We start from the raw sequence: 20166 nt of genomic DNA on the forward strand, positions 1-20166 counted from the left end.
TTTACAGTGAAACACCGTAAACTGTGATATAAATACAGTAAACTGGCTGAGGTAGAGAATGAAGTGGCCAAATAAACACTTTCTAACTAATATGATATTGCAGCTTTCACAAGAGCGCTATTGTTCCCAATATAATCAACATGGCAGAAGACATGACAGTAGTAGTCTTTGATTGTGAGTGTGATGGATACAACAGTGCATAAGTGTCATAGTTATGGACTTTTATATTATATTATGTAAATAAACCATAATATTCTTTTATATTCTGTTTTGTTTCCCTTAGTTCCTTTTTCTCTGCTCCGTTTAGTTTTGGTTTCCTTGGTTACTTATTATCTCCTTGTTTTCTGTGGTCACGTATAATTATCATCAGTCATTATGTTTGTCTTGTATCTAAACTTCCTGTTATGTCCCTTGTCAGTTCTCCCATGTTACTGTAAGTTGGTTTGCGATACGTTTCTCTCTGTTCCTGAGTGTTATGAAGATTAAATAAATACTATTCTGAATTCCTAGTAAAAAAGAAAGTGTGTATTTTGCGTAAAAGCCAATAAAGGAAGTTATTTGTACTAATAAATGAGATACTTATAAATCTACAGAACATTGGTTTAGTTCTGAGGGTGCATATGTGGGAGTACAAGGAAATGAAATAGTCCACTGAGTAAAGCAGAAATAATAGGAAAAATGAAAGAACACATGAATAAAAAGTGGCAAGAAAAAGATGTTTATTTAGGCTAGGCTGTTTTTTTATTTAACAATGACATGCAACATTAGCACATTTAATGACAGTTGACTGTTTGTGCCTCAACTATTCAATCACAAAACACTTATTTAAAAAGTGAAGTTCATGCATACTTATTTACTAGAAACACATCTCACATAGACATTTCTAAGCATCATCATATAACCAGTTAATTAATAATTTATATTCAAAATGTAATTCTCTTCATGCTGTCTACATGCAGTTTTGGTGATATTCTGTATGTCGTTGACATTATAGGATAATTTGAGCGGCTGACAGTTACTGCTGAAAATCACAAAATGCTAATTACAGTTTTTCTCAGTCGCTTTGGTGCATTTCTCACATCACTATTTACATTTGCACAACAGTTAGTTCAACCTCCACAACATTTAGTCATTTGTGCACATCATAGTAGCAGTTTCTCATTCCTTCTAACAAATTGCAAATGCTTTTGGACATGCATCAATTGCTTTCATACAACTCTCTGCTGTTTTATAACATTATCATTTGCTTATGTCATGTCAGTCAAAATTAACTATACTTGTGAATGCTGAATAGTCATTCCATATAAAACTAATAGTCCTCATTTCATTGCTTGAGTCATTATATACAAAAATGTTGAACCAGTTGTCAAAATCTGTCAAGCATTTTTTTTTTTTTTTTTGTGAAAATGTCTCCTAAATTGAACAATTTCTCTCAGGTGAATCTCAGCTTTCACTGATGAGAAGGGGTGTGTGAAGCATTAGTTGCAACCAATGTTCACTTCCAATATGTACTGCAACATTGTTTCCAGTTGTGCACAGTGGGAGTTTACCCAAAGGGAGTTTATGTTTGTTGTAAATAAGGGTGTCTTTTTTATTTTGCACAATGCTGTGAACAAATTAGAATTGCAAAGAGCATAATGCAGTAAAAATGTGAAACATACATATTCAGTGTCTTGTACTCAGTTACCTCACTACTGTAAATTTTTCATTAAATGAGAGGCAGACTGTGTTACTGTAATTAGCACTGGATTAATTAACAACAAAGCTGTTAACCTAAAAAAGATCCAATAAGCGCCAAAAGGATAATGAGGAAAACAAGGAAAACAAGAGCAATAAACCAACGAGAGTAACGAGCGAAACAAAGGAATCTTTGCGGTGAGTCTCCATCAGTGAGTCTGCCATTTTCAGCACTCTGGTCTCTGGGTAGATTTCGATTTCCACCATCTTCTGCAAGAATGAAAGACAGCTTATATCAAATATAATACCATAGTTTTTTTAGTTTTTTTTTATAGTTTTTTTTATAACTATAATTAATTACGATATTGCATAGTAAGAGTGAACATTTTACTGAAGAATGAAGAATGTAAAGCTTGGAATACTTACTACTCAAGAAATAATATGAAGTCAGATTCTGGAAGGGAAATTAATATATGAATATATTTGTGTTAAACACAATAAAACACACATTCATCTTTCACTTTGGACCCTTTTTCACACATTTGCTGGTTTCAGAAGCGGAAGTTGTCATGAATGGGTAAACTTCTATACAGCAAATATGATAATTTAATTCCTGATTGTTGAAATAGCAAAAGAAAAGAAAAATACACTATAGCTTTTCCACAAGTTTCTAAACGAGAAAAATATATAAAGAGATTGATTACAACAGTCAGAAGAGAAAAGGGTGTCAAATTTAGCCTACCTTCCCTCCCTGTATTTATGTTGTATTTATTTTGTATAAAAAAGTATAGTGTTACAAATGTACATTTAAAAAAAATGGAAATATAAAAACTTTGCTAGATTTTTATGTTAATAACTGGAAACACATCATCGCAGTTTGTGAAAAGTGTCCATGGTGATCAACATGCCTACCTTTGATTTGAGGTACTGTGCAGTTTCAGCAATTGCATTGTCATTCTTCTGACATCTCAGTAATTTGTTATCAAAAATCAGACAGTCCACTGCAAATATGTCATGTCTCTTTATAGCATTGTTGCTGTCTGGGATAATTCTCTCAGGGTCAAACGTAGAATGGAGTATCACCAAGATGACTGGCGTGAAACCTGTAGGGCAGTTAAAAGTGGATTGTTAATTGGATCATTAAAAAAAAAATCGGTTAAGTTTAATTAATTATGTTATATTATTAATCTGGCTTCACCAATTGTAACTTGATCAATGTACTTCATTGCAGCGTCAATGTCAGTTCCAGCACGAGAAACAATGGTGCAGAAAAACAGTATGAATTGACATTGCTCAAGGGAATAGACCTCCTTCAGACCAGATACTTTATTACGAAGACTTTTCTTGAATTCATCTCCAACAGAATCCATTGTCTGTCCTGGGTCCAAAATAAGAGGGGGAAAGATAAAACAGTTGAAGAACAGAATACAATTTAGAATATTCAGCATTTTAACTATAGTTACACTTTAGCCTTTCATTAACACAAACTTTCATTAAAATGTTATTTTATTAATCAATTCATTATCCTTCAATCCTTATGCAGCCTCGTTTTCATTCCTGTTAAAAAATAGTCTAAATATGAAATGTCAGCATTTTGAATGCATTTATGGTCAACAAATTACATTATTGGCAGTTTATTGTATGGATCTGCATGCTTTCAAATGGATGATTTTTTTTTTAGGACTCTGACCCGCCTATCTATACCTGCATATATTTCTACCATTTCCATGTTTACTAAAAATGTATAGTAATAATTAATATAAATAATGTTAAATAAAAAAAAATTCTCGGTGGACATGGACACACTAAAGTTTTTTTTTCACAAGCTCCACCACAAAAAATTTCACAAGCTCCACCACAAAAAAGCAAAGCAAAAAAAACAAACAAAGAAAACATACTGTTTTGATCATATTTGACCCATGTAAACTTCTGCTTCCAAGACATTATTTTTCAGCATTATTTATTTATTGATTTATTTATTGGCATCGTAAATAAAAGCTGCATGGGTTATCCCGTGGAATTGGACTACTTATACACTGTTTCCGCAGATTTTTTTTTACCCAAAAAATTATAAGTATAATTTAGGGAAGGGTAGTATAAAATATATAGATAGATAGATAGATAGATAGATAGATAGATAGATGGATGGATGGATGGACGGACGGACGGACGGACGGACGGACGGACGGACGGACGGACGGACGGACGGACGGACGGACGGACGGACGGACGGACGGACGGACGGACGGACGGACGGACGGACGGACGGACGGACGGACGGACGGACGGACGGACGGACGGACGGACGGACGGACGGACGGACGGACGGACGGACGGACGGACGGACGGACGGACGGACGGACGGACGGACGGACGGACGGACGGACGGACGGACGGACGGACGGACGGACGGACGGACGGACGGACGGACGGACGGACGGACGGACGGACGGACGGACGGACGGACGGACGGACGGACGGACGGACGGACGGACGGACGGACGGACGGACGGACGGACGGACGGACGGACGGACGGACGGACGGACGGACGGACGGACGGACGGACGGACGGACGGACGGACGGACGGACGGACGGACGGACGGACGGACGGACGGACGGACGGACGGACAGACAGATAGATAGATAGATAGATAGATAGATAGAGATATGCTTAATCTCCTGCTGCTTCCTATCCCACTGAAAATGAACTGGGATGATCTCGTGGTTGTACTGTAAAATGTATCCCCTGACCAAGTGTGTAAGCTTATTAATAAAATGAATTAATAACAAATAAGTAGGTAAATACAAACAAGCTGGGAAAACAAAACTAAAACTGAAGCGACACGGACCACTCTTACGATATTTCTGATCTATATAATTTCGGCTAAAACATTGGTGGAAGATTTCTATCCATTTGTATTTTACAATTCTGTGATAGGCCTATGCACTTTAAAATCTCATTCACAAATAACCAGGTAAAGTTCCAGTGGGATAAAAAAATACATAAAATAAGGCATATTGAAGGACATAGCCAACAGCTACTTACTGTTCTTCTTCTTCTTCAGAGGCTGAAAGTGCTGCGTGAGGTCTGAGCGCTGAATCCTGAGTCATTGAGCAACACTTTCGTTTTTAGTTGATTCAAGCTCAATGTTCTTTCACTTTCGTTTTGACTCTAATGCGCAAATAAACGACTAAAAATCAGTTACACATTAGGCTGCATACGTCTGTTTTATAACTAGGCTACTGCTTAGGCTACATAATAATTGGTAGCAGAAAATAAATATTTGATTAAATCATTTAATAGTTAGCCTATAGTTGTAAGTTAAGGTGTGTAATAGCCTATGGATTTTAACAAAAGATTAATTGTGTTACTTTATTATTGTATAGGCCTACTCAAGTTCTCTTTCATACACTTAATAAAATGAAAACAGGCCTACAACAATTTAGAAAGTGCAAAGTTCAAAAAGAACCTGTGACCTAAATAATTAGCTTGACCCAATTCTTCTTTAAAAAAAATCTTTGGGTTGGGTTTTTTAATCCAAAATAAACTCATGTTCCAATCTGTTTAACCTTTAACCCATCCTGTTTTAACATCTCATAAACACATTTACAAATGATTTAACACATTCTTAAAAATCTTCCATTGGGATATCTGAAAGTCATGAAAATTAATTAAAGGACATACAGAATCAGTTTATCTTCAGAAACAGAGAGTGTTGTAACTTTAGGAACCCAACTTCAGGAAGATAAAATATTCCTTAATTCCCTATATGCATCATAGTGTAACTTAAAACTTTGAACTTTAACTTATTAAATACTTAGCTTATTAAATCATAAAAGTTAAAGTTCAATGTTTTAAGTTATATTTAGTACACTCTAAAAACTGCTGGGTTGTGTTAACCCAATTTTGGGTCAAATATGGTCTCACCCAACGTTGGGTTAAAAAATGCAATTTAAAAATGGACAAATTGCATTTTGGACAAAATCAAAAATGGACAAAAATGCAATTTAAAAATGGACAAATTGCATTGGTTACATTAAAAATGTAAACCAACGGCTGGGTTTGTCCATTTTTAAATTTCATTTTTAACCCAACGTTGGGTGAGACCATATTTGACCCAAAATTGGGTTAACACAACCCAGCAGTTTTTAGAGTGTAGCATGCTATCATGATCATCATCATTATCATCATCATCTGATCTGCTGACAGTTAGCCAACTGACTAATTTTTAAAAAAGTCAGTTTTGTAAGACAAAATGATACTGCTCTGTGAAAAATCATCTATGTGAGAGCTCAATGGTTATATGCTACTTTTCTCAAGAGAATGCACTTGTAGCCTATATTTTTTTAGCAGATCTTTAGCAGTTTAATTATTATGTTATTTAAATATAATGTAGAGTATTTATAACTAGATGAAAAAGTTTGTAGACAAACTTTAAGTTGGCATGAAAAAGCCTTGCCAGAAAGTTTGAAGAATTTTTAAAAGCTTGAAGTTTGAAGTTTTAATTTGTTTAAGTTTTAGTTTAGTAGTTTTAAAAGTTTGTAGAAGTTTGAAGGTTTTCAGTTTAGAAATAATAGAATGGAAGCTTAAATAAGTCCCAATGAATTAGAAATAGTACATTGAATGGCTGCTGATGGAGTCTAATGAACCTCTCCAACTGTCAAAATCTGAATTTAGTTTGGAGTTAGAAAGAAAGAGAGAAATAGTTAGAAAGAAAGCAAGATTAGAAAGAAAGAAAGAAAGAAAGAAAGAAAAGAAAGAAAGAGAAAGAGAAAGAAAGAAAGAAAGAAAGAAAGAAAGAAAGAAAGAAAGAAAGAAAGAAAGAAAGATTAGTTAGAAAGACAGAATGATTAGTTAAAAAGATAGATAGATAGATAGATAGATAGATAGATAGATAGATAGATTAGTTAGGCAGAAAGAAAGAAAGAAAGAAAGAAAGAAAGAAAGAAAGAAAGAAAGAAAGAAAGAAAGAAAGAAAGAAAGAAAGAAAGAAAGAAAGAAAGCTTAAACGGGTCTCAATGAATTATAAATAGTACATAGAATGGCAGCTGATGGAGTCTAATGAGCCTCTCCAACTGTCAAAATTTGAATTTAGGCAGTTGAAGTTTAAATAGTCTTGGCTCAATTTGAACATTCCGCAATGAAAGTCTATGGGATTTTAAGAGAGTTTATAGAATGGCAGTTTGATTTAGTCTAGGGCTTCAAGGAGTTTAGATTAGAATTTTTGACAGTTGGGGAGTTTGAAAATCTAAACATTCAGCAATGTTAAGTCAATGGGAGTTCTCTTACGAGAGGTCTCTCGTACTGCGTAGGTATCTTACGCTAGGGGAAAATCCCTTTTCCGCGAGATATTGAAGTAAAAAAATTATCCCTAATTTTGTATTATTGTAAAACGCGTTGTGGCAGCATACAGACATAGGCAAGACGGCTCGTGTGCCTATTGGCTGTTCTGCGGCAACTGCAGCAGCATATCGAGCGAGGCCTAGCGTGACGTCAGACCCAATGAGGGTGCTTCGCGCCCACTGCGTCACGTCCCTCCGAAACGGGCGTGGCTTAGGCCTATAAATCCAGCTCGCAGGCAGCTGATATCTGATTTTTCATCTCTTCAGCGAAGCACACGCATCGCTGGATCCGGAGAGAAGCCGCGCCGTCGGAGGAAGCACTTGCAGCGGGACGAGTCGTCACTGAAGTCGCTGGCCGCGCCGCCTTCAATCGCCTTCCTGCTGCACTATCCGGCGCCTATATCCTTTACACTCTCTGTTGTGTGTGTGTGTCGCCGCCGCGACACACACTGTCTAAAAGAGCTTGCGTCTTTTTAAAGATGCCTTCCTGCGGCTCGTGCAGAGCCACACTCAGCGACGGGGACCGCCACGTTATCTGCGTTTCCTGCCTGGGTGAGGATCATGCAGCTCTCGTGCTCGCTGACGGCGGCTGCCATCACTGCGAGCTACTGCCTATGGCGACTCTGAGGACTCGCCTGGCATATTTCACTGAGACTGCACCTCCGCCCGCTGTAGTGCCGCGCCGTAAAAAGCGCCGTGCTCAGCGGGTCCCGAAACCTTCCCCCACCCGTCAAAGCTCGCCGGTTCGCCCGCCAGCTTCACCGGCTTCGTCAGTGTCTCTTCCTGACGGACAGCGGCCGCCGTCTGCCGCCGCTTCCGTCGATGACGCTGATGAAAAAGCCGCGTTGGGGGAGGATGATTCCTGCTCTCTCCTGGCATCGGGCAGTGAGGATTGGGCGAGCTCTGTGGATCTCGCGCCCTCTGTCCGCGCATCGTCAGGCAAAAGAGCTAGCATCGAGTCAGAGCTGATGCGCGTACTCGCACAGGCCGCGGCGAGCCTCGGCCTCGAGTGGTCTACGCCTGAACAGCCTGCTCACAACCGGCTGGATGGATATTTTCTTCCTGGGGAGCGCGCTTCGCCTGCGTCCAGACCAGCGCCCTTTCTTCCTGAGTTACACGAAGAAGTCGCTAAGTCTTGGAACGCCCCCTTCTCAGCTAGAATGCGCTCTTCTGTTTCGCTTGCATTCTCTGCTGTTGACGATGCTAAAAGCAGAGGTTACCATTCGCTGCCGCCGGTCGAAGAAGCGATAGCAGCCCACCTATGCCCGCCCTCCTGCTGGACGGCGCGCTAAGCTGGCTCTGCCTTCAAAAGCTTGCCGCATGACGTCAACCCTGCTCGGTCGCGCTTTCTCCGCCGCTGGGCAGGCTGCGTCAGTGCTGCATACTATGGCCACACTGCAAATTTTCCAGGCCGATCTCCTCCGAAAGCTGGATGAGAAAGGACCAGATGCAATTTGCGTGCCAGACTTGAGAAGTGCTACGGACCTCGCTCTCCGCGCTACTAAGTCTGCTGCACAGGCCATAGGACGGAGCATGGCCTCTCTCACTGTGACTGAGAGACACCTATGGCTAACGCTCTCTGAGATGTCTGAGTCTGAGCGCGCCGCGTTCCTCGACGCTCCGCTTTCTCCCGCTGGCCTCTTCGGAACTTCCGTCAAAGATTTCGCGGAAAGATTCGCCGAGGTACAGAAAGCGTCACAGGCTATGAAGCACTTCCTGCCGAAGCGCTCCAGTTCTGCAGCAGGCCGTGAGAAACCTTCTACTCAGAGCTCACAGCCTCAGCCTCCGCCCACCGCCGCCACTTCGCAGCGCCGACAGGCCCGAAGCGCGAGACCGCGCTCTCGCTCATCTGGCCGCCGCCCCGCCCCACGTGGGCCGCGGCCCAGGATTGCGGTAAAGCCCGAGGCCCCGAAGTCGTCCTAGCACGCCTAGGGAAACGACGGTGTCCAAGTCCCACTGCGGCCGAACTTCCACCAAAACTCATCGCTCGTTCAGTTCCAAGAAATGTGACTGTTCCAGTGTATTTTGCAGTCAACAAGCCGGTTCCACTGCCCGCTTGCCTGCATACAAATGCCGTTTTTAACGGCTACCCAGATAAATCCCACAAAGAGTGTATTTTCTGGTGTCCCGGCCACGGCCGATGGTGTTATGAGTGTAGACAAAATGCCCACTGCCCAGTGCCCATTCCTACACACAAGCACAGCCCGTCACACAGGGCTCGCGCACATAAAATCGACCCAGTTCGATTGCGCATTAAACATAGCAGATGTGCCCACTGCCCAGTGCCCACAATCACTACGTCCTGCATGTCTCGAGGTTTCTGTAAAAACGAATCCAACGTGCATTCGCTCTGCTCAGGCGGACAATGCTCTCGGTGTGGTAAATGTGCCTGCTATCCCGCACCCACATCCACACATAGACATGACAAGTCCTACGGGACTCGCCCAGCCCTCCCCCTCTCGGCTAACCATCGCAGAGGAGCCGAGCGTGGGCAATCTGCCCGCTGTTATCAGCGCGCCCTCTGCCTCGAATGTCATAAGCGCGACGCTTGTGTTACAGCACACCGAAGCCCCTCTGTCGCTGAGCGACCAGAGCGTGCTTCGCATTCAACCCCTAGCCATTCATGCAGATGCATGGGCGAGGCTACCCGGGGTTTCGAAGTGGGTGCTAGACATTATAAAAAGAGGCTATTCGCTACAGTTTCGCCGACGCCCTCGTCGCTATGCGACGCGCGTTGAGACCACGGTAAAAGCAGAAGTAGCACACCTACTTCGAGCCGAAATTTTGAAACTATTGAGCAAAGGGGCCATAGAGCCGTTATCTCAAGCTCAGAGCGAAGGAGGGCTATACAGCAGATACTTCCTGGTACCGAAAAAAGATGGGGGTCTCAGACCCATACTAGATCTAAGGCAACTGAACAGAGTGCTTGCAAAGCGACAGTTCAGAATGCTCACGACCAGAAAAATCCTCGCGCAGATTCGCCGAGGAGATTGGTTCGTGTCAATAGATCTGAAAGACGCGTATTTTCAAATACAGATAGCGTCACGTCACAGGCGATATTTGAGATTCGCCTTCGAGGGCCAGGCATATCAGTTCACAGTCCTACCGTTCGGCTTGTCCCTAGCACCCCGTACATTTACGATGTGCATGGACGCAGCGCTCGCTCCCCTCAGGCTACAAGGCATGCGAGTATTGAACTACTTGGACGATTGGCTGATTCTAGCTCAATCTCACTCGGTGCTCATAGAGCACAGGACCATTTTACTCGATCACCTTGAGAATCTGGGTCTCAGAGTCAATTGGGCGAAGAGTTCTCTGTCCCCCAGACAGATAATATCTTTTCTGGGCACAAAACTGGACTCGCTGTCTATGACAGCTCGACTGTCACCACAGCGCGTACTAGACATTCAGCGCGCAGCGAGCTCTTTCCGCTGCGGCTCATCATTCCCGCTCAAGAAATTTCAGAGGATGCTAGGTCTCATGGCCTCAGCATCATCAGTTCTTCAGCTGGGCTTGCTTCGCATGCGCCCACTACAGTTCTGGCTGAAAGCGCGAGTGCCGCGCCGAGCGTGGGCTTCCGGTCTGCTTCGTCTCAAGGTCAATCAGAAATGCATCGCAGCTCTGAAACCTTGGAAAGCAAACGACTGGTACCAATCAGGTGTAAGCCTGGGGACTTCCTCGAGTGTGAAGGTAGTGTCTACGGACGGATCCACCTCGGGATGGGGAGCGCTGCTTGAGGGCAGACCGTTCTTCGCCCAATGGTCGGAACGGGAGAAGCTTCTGCACATAAACTGCTGGCAGTAGACAACGCGCTGACGCGTTTTTGTCCCCAAATACGAGGACACCACGTCCTGGTCCGTTCGGACAACATGTCAGTGGTGTCCTACATAAATCGCCAGGGCGGCCTCAGGTCCCGAAACCTGCACAGGCTGACAGAACGCCTCCTGGTGTGGGCTCAGCGCAACCTGCTCTCGCTGAGAGCAGCGCATGTGCCAGGGCTCCTAAACGTAGGACCGGATAGACTGTCCAGGAACAATGTTCCGACAGGCGAGTGGTCTCTACACCCACAGACAGTCCAGCTGCTGTGGAAGAAATTCCGCAGAGTGGAAGTAGACCTGTTCGCGTCTCAAGAAAACGCTTACTGTCTGGAATTTTTCTCCAAGAGCAGGCTGGCTCATGCATGGCCCCGCCGCCCGCTCTATGCCTTTCCTCCCATCTCTCTCCTGCCTCAGGTGATAGAGCGAATCAGGGAAGAAGGATGCTCAGTGCTACTCGTAGCGCCGTTCTGGAAAAACCAACCCTGGTTCCCAGTTCTGATGCAGCTAGCGAGCACTGCCCCATGGCCAGTGCCAGTGAGGAGGGACTTCCTCTTTCAGGCCAAGGTCTCGATTTGGCATCCGCGCCCAGAGCTGTGGTCCCTTCATGTTTGGGCCATCAACGGGTACCCGCTGACCTCCCAAGCGGAGTGTTAAACACGTCACGCAGGCTAGAGCTCCGTCTACGCGACGTCTCTATTCCTCGAAATGGTCAGTGTTCTCCAGCTGGTGCACAGCTCGTGGCGTGTCGCCCCCAGACTGTGGGGTGACAGAGGTTCTCTCCTTCCTACAAGAGCTGTTGGACACGGGCAGGTCCCCTTCCACGCTCAAAGTTTATGTGGCGGCCATAGCAGCGTTCTCAAAAACAACGCTTGGTCAGTCAATAGGAAGGAACGATTTAGTCATCCGCTTCCTTAGAGGAGCTAAGAGACTGAATCCTCCCAGACCTCCCTCAGTCCCCGTATGGGACCTTTCTGTGGTACTGGAGGCCATGAAAGGTGACCCATTCGAGCCTTTACAGAAGATTGATCTTAAACACCTGTCTTTCAAGACAGTGTTTCTTCTGGCTCTCGCTTCAGTGAAGCGCATAGGGGACTTACACGCGCTCTCAGTAAGCGTGACGTGCATTGAGTTCTGACCTAATGACTCAAGAGTTATACTCAAACCTAAGCACGGTTATGTTCCAAAATCCCTCAACACACCGTTTAGGGCGCAGGTCATTTCCCTGTCAGCCCTACCGGTCTCTGATGAGGAAGGAGACGCGAGCTTCCTTTGTCCAGTCAGGGCATTAAGAGCTTATGTGTCTCGCTCATCTGTCTTCAGACAGACGGAGCAGCTCTTCGTTTCGTTCAGCGGACGTTCCAAGGGACTAGCCGCGTCGAAACAGAGCCTATCCAGATGGATAGTTGACGCCATTGCGCTGGCGTACACTTCCAAGGGTATGCAGTGCTCGTTGGGTGTCAGATCGGACTCCACGAGAAGCATGGCTTCATCGTGGGCCTGGTCAAGTGGGATTGCCTTGCAAGATATATGTATGGCGGCAGGCTGGGCCTCCCCGTCTACATTTATAAGGTTTTATAACCTAGAGGTTCCCGCCTTACAGGCCAGGCTGTTGTCGGTCTAAATATACCAGTACTGTCTGTTCTGATGCTATCGGTTCAGAATACTGTGTCTGCTGAGCACTGCTCGATGAGCACTGCTCGCTGATCGACCGCAAAATGCTTATGGGCAAATAAATAAGACCCACAATTTTCCATCAGCTCAGGCCATACTCCGCCCTGTCTGTATGATGTAATTTGCGTCTGAGGGACGCTGCTATATGTGGAAGAGCGCGGCTCCGCCCCTCCCTCTTCCCGGACTCCCTGTGAGTTCCCCTGGTGATTATGCACTATATGAACCCCGGGCTTTCGCCCTTGGGTCTTTGGTGTCAGATCCCAGCACGCACGGCGTTTTACATTGGGTCCCCTAGCGTAAGATACTTACGCAGTACGAGAGACCTCTCGTAAGAGAACGTACTCGGTTCTCTCTAGAAGAGGGAACGAGTACTGCGTATCTTGCCGTGCATGCATACGCTCTGGTTAGCTTCGGCGATGAAAAAACAGATATCAGCTGCCTGCGAGCTGGATTTATAGGCCTAAGCCACGCCCGTTTCGGCGGTCTGACGTCACGCTAGGCCTCGCTCGATAGGCTGCTGCAGTTGCCGCAGAACAGCCAATAGGCACATGAGCCGTCTTGCCTATGTCTGTATGCTGCCACAACGCGTTTTACAATAATACAAAATTAAGGATAATTTTTTGGCTTCAATATCTCGCGGAAAAGGGATTTTCCCCTAGCGTAAGATACTTACGCAGTACTCGTTCCCTCTTCTAGAGAGAACCGAGGTTACGTTAGTAACCGAGTACGATATCATAGGCAATAAAGAATCTATGTTGCCTTCATAAAACTGAACAGATGCAACTGCTACCTTAAGAGTGATTTAACTTAGTTTTGATGGTATGTATATAGGTCTAAGTTGTTTCAGTGATGTTAAAGGTATAGCGGAGGATCTTTCCAAATTTTAGATAAGACCCGCCCTCTCCACTTTTTGAAAAGTTTGATTGATTCACCAGAATGATTGACAATTAGGAGGTCCAATAGTATAGGTTACCCACCAGGAAGTAAAACATCCTCCGCTATACCTTTAAATAATATATTTTTTAAGAATTTTTTTTTTTTTTTAGAATGTGACACGATCATTGGGTTTGTTTTCTCGTCTTAATTCCTTCCTCCATTTTCTGCCTGCGGAGACAGAATTTTTCAGCTTTCGGACACATCGTTATATTTTGTTTTTAGTTACAGTTCTGCTTTCTCAGTGTACAGACTTACTCTTTAGGTCTGGAAGGAGTATCAGGACCGAAATTCATCCGCTATCAGGACCTTTGATATACCTCTGATATTTCTCTGTTCAACCAAATCTATTTAATCAAATCTCTGACTTTTTAACAAATATTATAGTCCTAAAAATGTGATTATATAAATAAATGTAACATATAGAGATAACAAAGAAGAACAATCAATCTTTGATTATATATCAAAACATAAACATAATGCTTTATTACATTCTGAACAGTGTTGCTTTCTTCTAATGTGTCTTCTAATCTCACTGGTCCATTGATTATTAGCTTTATTGTCTACAATAAACAAAGCTGCTGGCCGAGATTTGTTTTGTGATTATAATCATGCAAAAATGAGTCATAAAAAAAAAAAACTGTAAGTGTAAATAGGAAATACATGCCAGAATAAATTTGTTTACACTAAAAAAGTGGTAATCTAAAAATGGTGACATCTAAATTAAGTGGTTTAATTCAAGTTAATAATACTATTTGACATCACTGAACAATATTTTTTTTTTATGTTTTATATCAGGTAGCAATAGTTCTAGCAATTGCAGGTTAACCTACAACTTTTTACAGTGTACTTTTGTGCTTAGTGTTATCCATCGTTTCAACCTCATTTTGAAATTTTATGTGTTTGAGTTTTTCTTTACAGTGAAACACCGTAAACTGTGATATAAATACAGTAAACTGGCTGAGGTAGAGAATGAAGTGGCCAAATAAACACTTACTAACTAATATGATATTGCAGCTTTCGCAAGAGCGCTATTGTTCCCAATATAATCCACATGGCAGAAGACATGACAGTAGTAGTCTTTGATTGTGAGTGTGATGGATACAACAGTGCATAAGTGTCATAGTTATGGACTTTTATATTATATTATGTAAATAAACCATAATATTCTTTTATATTCTGTTTTGTTTCCCTTAGTTCCTTTTTCTCTGCTCCGTTTAGTTTTGGTTTCCTTGGTTACTTATTATCTCCTTGTTTTCTATGGTTACATATAATTATCATCAGTCATTATTTTTGTCTTGTATTTAAACTCCCTGTTATGTCCCTTGTCAGTTCTCGCATGTTAAGTTGGTTTGTGATTTATCCTACGTTTCTCTCTGTTCCTGAGTGTTATGAAGATTAAATAAATACTATTCTGAATTCCTATTCCGTCTCATCTTGCATGTCGTGTATTTTTGCATTAAAGTGCGTATTTTGCGTAAAAGCCAATAAAGGAAGTTTTTTGTACAGACTCTCTGTCAGCTTTAAATAGTTTATTAAGTGGCGTGGCCAGTCAACAAGACAAGAATTAATAAATGAGATACTTATAAATCTACAGAACATTGGTTTAGTTCTGAGGGTGCATGTGGGAGTACAAGGAAATGAAATAGTCCACTGAGTAAAGCAGAAATAATAGGAAAAATGAAAGAACACATGAATAAAAAGTGGCAAGAAAAAGCTGTTTATTTAGGCTAGGCTGTTGTTGTTGTTTTTTTACAATGACATGCAACATTAGCACATTTGAAAATGACAGTTGACTGTTTGTCTACTATTCTAACTATTCAATCACAAAACACTTATTTAAAAAGTGAAGTTCATGCATACATCTTTACTAGAAACACATCTCACATAGACATTTCTAAGCATCATCATATAACAGTTACCTGCTAATTTATATTCAAAATGTAATTATCTTCATGCTGTCTACTATACATGCAGTTTTGGTGATATTCTGTATGTCGTTGACATTATAGGATCATTTGAGCGGCTGACAGTTACTGCTGAAAATCACAAAATGCTAATTTCATTCTTCATTAAATGAGAGGCAGACTGTGTTAATTAGCACTGGATTAATTATCAACAAAGCAGTTTAACTAAAAAATATGCAATAAGCGCCAAAAGGATAATGAGGAAAACAAGGCAAAGAGCAATAAACCAACGAGAGTAACGAGCGAAACAAAGGAATCTTTGCGGTGAGTCTCCATCAGTGATTAGTCTGCCATTTTCAGCACTCTGGTCTCTGGGTAGATTTCGATTTCCACAATCTTCTGCAAGAATGAAAGACAGCTTATATAAAATATAATACCATAGGTTTTTGTTTTATTCCTTCACATTCCTTCATTTATTTTTATAACTATAATTAATTACGATATTGCATAGTAAGAGTGAACATTTTACTGAAGAATGAAGAATGTAAAGCTTGGAATACTTACTACTCAAGAAATAATATGAAGTCAGATTCTGGAAGGGAAATTAATATATGAATATATTTGTGTTAAACACAATAAAACACACATTCATCTTTCACTTTGGACCCTTTTTCACACATTTGCTGGTTTCAGAAGCGGAAGTTGTCATGAATGGGTAAACTTCTATACAGCAAATATGATAATTTAATTCCTGATTGTTGAAATAGCAAAAGAAAAGAAAAATACACTATAGCTTTTCCACAAGTTTCTAAACGAGAAAAATATATAAAGAGATTGATTACAACAGTCAGAAGAGAAAAGGGTGTCAAATTTAGCCTACCTTCCCTCCCTGTATTTATGTTGTATTTATTTTGTATAAAAAAGTATAGTGTTACAAATGTACATTTAAAAAAAATGGAAATATAAAAACTTTGCTAGATTTTTATGTTAATAACTGGAAACACATCATCGCAGTTTGTGAAAAGTGTCCATGGTGATCAACATGCCTACCTTTGATTTGAGGTACTGTGCAGTTTCAGCAATTGCATTGTCATTCTTCTGACATCTCAGTAATTTGTTATCAAAAATCAGACAGTCCACTGCAAATATGTCATGTCTCTTTATAGCATTGTTGCTGTCTGGGATAATTCTCTCAGGGTCAAACGTAGAATGGAGTATCACCAAGATGACTGGCGTGAAACCTGTAGGGCAGTTAAAAGTGGATTGTTAATTGGATCATAAAAAAAAAAAAAAAAAATCGGATAAGTTTAATTAATTATGTTTTATTATTAATCTGGCTTCACCAATTGTAACTTGATCAATGTACTTCATTGCAGCGTCAATGTCAGTTCCAGCACGAGAAACAATGGTGCAGAAAAACAGTATGAATTGACATTGCTCAAGGGAATAGACCTCCTTCAGACCAGATACTTTATTACGAAGACTTTTCTTGAATTCATCTCCAACAGAATCCATTGTCTGTCCTGGGTCCAAAATAAGAGGGGGAAAGATACAACAGTTGAAGAACAGAATACAATTTAGAATATTCAGCATTTTAACTAGTTACATTTTAGCCTTTCATTAACACAAACTTTCATTAAAATGTTATTTAATCAATTCATTATCCTTCAATCCTTATGCAGCCTCATTTTCATTCCTGTTAAAAAATAGTCTAAATATGAAATGTCAGCATTTTGAATGTATTTATGGTCAACAAATTACATTATTGCCAGTTTATTGTATGGATCTGCATGCTTTCAAATGGATGATTTTTTTTTTAGGACTCTGACCCGCCTATCTATACCTGCATATATTTCTACCATTTCCATGTTTACTAAAAATGTATAGTAATAATTAGTATATACAGTGCTATGCATAAGTTTAGACACCCATGCTAAAGTTGATAAAATAAAAAATAAAAAATCATCTTTTGGAAATTGAACTTAATGCCTTAATACATTTTTTTTTTTTTTTTTTTATCCAACCTTTAAGGACACCAATTTTCTTTGTGAATGAATAATGTATCGTAAATAAATAAATGTTCTTCCTTAAAATACAGGGTGCATAAGTCTGGACACCCCTATGTTAAATTCCCATAGAGGCAGGCAGATTTTTTTATTTTTAAAGGCCAGTTACTTCATGGATCCAGGATACTATGCATCCTGATAAAGTTCCCTTGGCCTTTGGAATTAAAATAGCCCCACATCATCACATACCCTTCACCATACCTAGAGATTGGCATTTTATTTCAGTTAGCCTAATAGCTGGTTTGATTTGCATTGAGAGATGATCTTATGGAAAGTACTCCATGCCAATCTCTAGGTATGGTGAAGGCTATGTGATGATGTGGGGCTATTTTAATTCCAAAGGCCAAGGGAACTTTATCAGGATGCATAGTATCCTGGATCCATGAAGTAACTGGCCTTTAAAAATAAAAAAATCTGCCTGCCTCTATGGGAATTTAACATAGGGGTGTCCAGACTTATGCACCCTGTATTTTAAGGAAGAACATTTATTTATTTACGATACATTATTCATTCACAAAGAAAATTGGTGTCCTTAAAAGGTTGGATTTTTCCACAATTTTTTTTATTAAGGCATTAAGTTCAATTTCCAAAAGATGATTTTTTTATTCCTCTTTTTAGTCAACTTTAGCATGGGTGTCTAAACTTATGCATAGCACTGTAAATAATGTATATAAATAAAAATTCTCGGTGGACATGGACTCCGGGCTCCACACTAAAGTTTTTTTTTTCACAAGCCCCACCACAAAAAAGCAAAGCAAAAAAAATAAAAACAAAAAAATAAAAAAGATACTGTTTTGATCATTTTTGACACATGTAAACTACTGCTTCCAAGACATTATTTTTCAGCATTATTTATTTATTTATTTATTAATTGGCATCGTAATTAAAAGCTGCATGGTTTATCCCGTGTAATTGGGCTACTTTTACACTATTTCCGCAGATTTTTTTTTACCCCAAAAATGTATAAGTATAATTTAGGGAAGGGTAGTATAAGTATAATTTGAATAATTATGATATAGGGAAGGATTTGTTAGGCACAGGAGGAGAGGATAAGGGTTAAATGTGTTAAATGTTTTTTTTTTTGTTTTTTTTTTTGCTCTCTCGTTTTAATTGCTGCGTAGTTACCTCTCTCTGAAAATCCTGTTCTAATCTTTAGGAAGCAGGAACAAGGAAGCAGCACTGGGATGTGGTCACAAATGTTCTATAAATATCCTATTATAGTGGGAATTATTTTTTTTTTTTTAAAGTGCTGTAGAGGAGACTGTTGGAGAGCTAACGAGAGCTAAAAACCTGACATATATATATATATATAGATATATATATAGATATAGATATATATATATAGAGATATATATATATATATATATATATATATATATATATATATATATATATATATATATATAGATATAGATATAGATATGCTTAATCTTCTGTATTTTTTCGCTTGGAAGTCTTTTTATCTTTCATGCTAGATTCCCATGAAGGATCTGGATCTTGGTGAGCTGCCCTCCTTCTGCTTCCTATCCCACTGAAAATGAACTGGGATGATCTCGTGGTTGTACTGTAAAATGCATCCCCTGACCAAGTGTGTAGCCTAAGGTATAGCCTATTAATAAAATGAATTCATAACATAAGTAGGCAAATACAAACAAGCTGGGAAATGTGCCAAATTTCTCTTTTCCTGGCTGCTCGCGATGACCAGTCCGTGACTACCTTAGCACATTTATTATAATAATAAAAAACTATGGCACTTCCGGTGAAAAAGGTCGTCCTCTGTGTTCAGTCTTTTAAACAAGACAGTCCACGGCCACAGCTCACGTCACAAATTACAAGACCAAAACAGGAAAAATAGAAAATCGGTTAGATTTCGGCTTTCTGAAGTCACAATTTAGCAAAAGTATCTACTGATGAAGTAGCTACACATACACACACACACACACACACACACACACACACACACACACACACACACAAAATGAACGTCTGGTTTCAATTTTGTTTTGTTTTTATTTGCATTTTTGGTATAAAAAAAACAAAACTGAAGCGACACGGACCAATCTTACAGTATTTCTGATCTATATCATTTCGGCTAAAACATTGGTGGAAGATTTCCATCCATTTGTATTTTACAGTTCTGTGATAGGCCTATGCACTTTAAAATCGCATTCACAAATAACCAGGTAAAGTTCCAGTGAGATAAAAAAAATAAAAAAAAAAATAAAATAAGGCATAATGAAGGACATAGCCAACAGCTACTTACTGTTCTTCTTCTTCTTCAGAGGCTGAAAGTGCTGCGTGAGGTCTGAGTGCTGAATCCTGAGTCATTGAGCAACACTTTCGTTTTTAGTTGATTCAAGCTCAATGTTCTTTCACTTTCGTTTTGACTCTAATGCGCAAATAAACGTCTAAAAATCAGTTACAGGCAGCACATTAGGCTGCATACGTCTGTTTTATAACTAGGCTACTGCTTAGGCTACATAATAAGCGGTAGCAGAAAATAAATATTTTATTAAATAATTTAATAGTTAGCCTATAGTTGTAAGTTAAGGTGTGTAATAATAGCCTATGGATTTTAACAAAAGATTAATTGTGTTACTTTATTATTGTATAGGCCTACTCAAGTTCTCTTTCATACACTTAATACAATGAAAACAGGCCTACAACAATTTAGAAATGCAAAGTTCAAAAAGAACCTGTGACCTAAATAATTAGCTTGACCCAATTCTTCTTTAAAAAACATCTTTGG

General features: G+C 40.3%; 3 long non-coding RNA genes across 3 annotated transcripts; 1 reads left to right on the forward strand and 2 right to left on the reverse strand.

The window, feature by feature from the left end:
• Positions 1 to 702: 702 nt before the first annotated feature.
• On the reverse strand, positions 703 to 4854 carry LOC309498229. Its single transcript, XR_014205880.1, has 6 exons — positions 4726 to 4854; positions 2876 to 3055; positions 2590 to 2780; positions 2104 to 2131; positions 1693 to 1947; positions 703 to 1038 (listed from the first exon to the last, which is right to left on the reverse strand). It is a non-coding gene; the product is annotated as an uncharacterized lncRNA (long non-coding RNA).
• Positions 4358 to 19341, forward strand: LOC309498231. Its single transcript, XR_014205882.1, has 2 exons — positions 4358 to 4477; positions 19059 to 19341. It is a non-coding gene; the product is annotated as an uncharacterized lncRNA (long non-coding RNA).
• Positions 15142 to 19772, reverse strand: LOC309498230. Its single transcript, XR_014205881.1, has 5 exons — positions 19681 to 19772; positions 16695 to 16874; positions 16402 to 16592; positions 15916 to 15943; positions 15142 to 15750 (listed from the first exon to the last, which is right to left on the reverse strand). It is a non-coding gene; the product is annotated as an uncharacterized lncRNA (long non-coding RNA).
• Positions 19773 to 20166: the final 394 nt, after the last annotated feature.

This window comes from Leuciscus leuciscus (assembly GCF_965113295.1).
Source record: "Leuciscus leuciscus genome assembly, chromosome: 5".
NCBI lineage: Eukaryota > Metazoa > Chordata > Actinopteri > Cypriniformes > Leuciscidae > Leuciscus > Leuciscus leuciscus.